Raw genomic sequence first — 2,854 nt, 5'->3', positions numbered from 1 at the left:
TCTCTCTCTCCTTCTCCCTCTCTCTTCTCCCCCCTCCTCTCTCCGCCTCTCGGCGCGTCTTCTCGGGGAGAGATGCTCATTACCCCCGCCACCCGCCCCCCCCCCCCCCCGACGCGCCTCCGTCTCCTTCCCTCCCTCTCTCTCTCTCTCTCTCTCTCTCTCCTTCTCCCTCTCTCTTCTTCCCTCTCCTCGTTCCGCCTATCGGCGTGTCTTCTCGAGGAGAGAAGCCTCTTACTCAGGTAACTCGCGCCGTTCACCTGGAGAGAGAGAGAGCCGGGCTCCTCAGTCTCGAACCGGTGGGCCGGAGGGAAGGAGCTCCGTGACCCTGAATCCAATCCGTTCGTCTATTACAATTTCATCCATTATTATCCGTTATCTTTTTTCCCTCCCCTTCGCTAAGGACCAAGGTCCGTCCGATCCTTACGCCCACGTAATCGCGCATCGTTTCGCGCATCGTCGTTCGTATTTTTCGAATTTTTCCTCGCTTTTCCTTCCTTCCTTCTTTCCTTCCTTCCCTTTTCTTTCTCCTTTTTTTTCCTTTTTTTGCGCGCGCGCGCGCGCGGTCGGACTTGTGGCATTAGGAGGTTTGGTTTGCAACAAGCGTGGACTCGAGGCTCGGGCTGTTTTGTGCAGTGAATTGTCGTCGTCGACTCGCGCGGAGACCTTTTCTGTGCCGTGCTACATGTACCCAGGACAGGGATCGCGGCGTGGAACGTAGGAGAGCAACAAACAAAGTAAGTTTTGGATAAAGAGGATAAGCGAAGGTTTGAGAAGGTTGTTCAGGAAGGATTCGTGACGACGGTGAGAATTTTCTTTTTCACACACGTATCTCTCTCTCTCTCTGTCTTTCGCTCTATCTCTCGTTCTCTCGTCTTCGAAGGAATTGGAGGAATTATGGAGGATTAATCGAGTAATGTTTGAAGAAATTTTTATTGACAGTCGAATTCTTCGAGAGGGTTTCAATCGTTGGTTTGAGAACGAGTTTGAGAAAAGTTTCAAACTTGATATGTATCTGTACGTCTATTTGAGAATCTAATTGAATTCATGATGTGATTCATTGTGTGTTTAAGTTTGAAATTACTCAGCGTGGATTTTCTTTTTTAACGCGTATTAGATACTTAATTGAGGATCGTTAACGTTAAGTTGATTTCGATGGATAGTTTTCGATTAGAACACGGAGAGTAAAGTGGTTAGGCTTGGGCGAGTTAGACAGACGCTAATGGTATACAGTTTCTAACTAGTCTCGATTGTGCCGCAATATGGTTCGTTCTGGATGGATGTTGGAGGAGAAACACGAGAGTGAGGATGTTTCTGGTGTTGGTTAAATTAAATGGAGTACGATAGTTTGATGTCTTGATTTGAAATTCGAAGTGTCGTGGCGCAGAAATGAAAAATATAAGAATAGAAATAACGTTTCGAAATTAATATCGTTTACAATTTTCGATTGCAACGAAAGTTTCTTGAAAAATTTTTCCACGATAATTGAAAATTATAATTACAAGAAAAATTTCTTTGTAACAAAAGATTATTTAAATTTATGTACAGGAATAAAAAGATTGTAACTTTCAAGAGTAACGAGAATGAAATAATTAACAAGTGGAGAGAAATAACAATCACATTAAAATTTTTAATGTGAAAGAATAATATCTTGACTCGAGAGTTTTTTCAAACTTAGAAAGATTATCTCAAATTAAAATTAAAATAATTCTTTTAAACTCTCGAGAACGTAAGAAAGAAAATGAAAATTCTTCTGAATAATTCTGATATCTTATTTAAATTATTTATTTCACGTGATAGAAAACGTTCTCTTTCACAAGAAGAAGAGGAAGAAGAAAAAGAAAAAAAAGAAAAATTCCAAGACTTTTTGAAACGATAATACAGTTTTCAAGGGCAAAAATTTCAAGGATTTCTTTTTCAACGTCGTGAAGGAAAAAGGAAGATTAGTTTCTCTGGTAAATTGATAGTGATAAAAAAAGGAAGAAACATTTTCAGACGTCTCGTTTTATTCTATTTCGAGCGTTTGAGCGTAGAGAATGGAACGGTATCCTCTTCTCCTTTCTTCTGCTTCTTTCTGCGCGATTTTCGTTCTGCCCAGTGAACTGTCGCATACATCGACGCGTGGCTATGTAAAATGTGGAAACGGAAGCCTGGAGTCGAAGATTAAATCTCCCGCGATACTACCTGTGTTTTTCATTTTCTCCTTGTTGCGCATCAAGATCGAGGACTTTTTATTTAAAAAAATTTTCGCACGAAAAAATATTATTTCTAAGAATTTTTCATCGAACAATTATGCATAAAAAAAATAGAGGAGAAAAAAAATATTAGAATCTATTCTTTAATAATTTTCAAGAAATAAAAGCGAAGAAGTTGAATAAATCTCAATTTATCAAAAATTAATTTGTACGAATTTAATAATAATCCGCTTTTTGATTAAAATGAATTTGGAAGAGAAATATATAATTCGTTATAAATAAATTTCAATTGATATCGTATTTTAAATTCAATTAAAATGTTTCAATTTTTCGAATCGGGCGAATTACATTGAAAGATCAGCGGTTGGAATTCCTTCCACTTCTAAAAGGCTTCCTCGATAGATTTCCTCGAGGAACAAAGAGAACAATTGCAGCCACAATTTTCATCCTTAAGAGGAAGTTCCGTGGCAAGAACGTAAAACACGCGCCGTAAAATTCGCGAGCTAAAAGTCGCGCAAGAATGGCGGAGGTGAATTGATGGAAGAGAAAGCTTCGTTCCCTGGACGACGAAATCCGAGAGTAGTCGTGGAGGTTCCACGTTCCTTGACCACGTGAATCGGCTATCCAATACCGCAATAAAGGCTGTATAAAAATTAAGAAAA

The 2,854-nt window shown here is 39.3% G+C and overlaps 1 protein-coding gene across 2 annotated transcripts in view; it reads left to right on the top strand.

Moving 5' to 3' along the window:
• The first annotated feature begins 492 nt into the window (after positions 1-492).
• The window catches only part of LOC102681196 (sushi, von Willebrand factor type A, EGF and pentraxin domain-containing protein 1), a 41,283-nt gene continuing 38,921 nt past the window's right edge, over positions 493-2,854 (top strand). For both annotated transcript variants that reach the window (XM_006612853.2, XM_006612852.2), the window contains exon 1: positions 493-734. The gene's annotated coding sequence lies outside the window, so the exon portion shown is untranslated. The remainder of the gene's footprint in view (positions 735-2,854) is intronic.

This window comes from Apis dorsata, unplaced genomic scaffold (assembly GCF_000469605.1).
Source record: "Apis dorsata unplaced genomic scaffold, Apis dorsata 1.3 scaffold_129, whole genome shotgun sequence".
NCBI lineage: Eukaryota > Metazoa > Arthropoda > Insecta > Hymenoptera > Apidae > Apis > Apis dorsata.
This window is presented reverse-complemented; position numbering and strand designations above follow the sequence as displayed.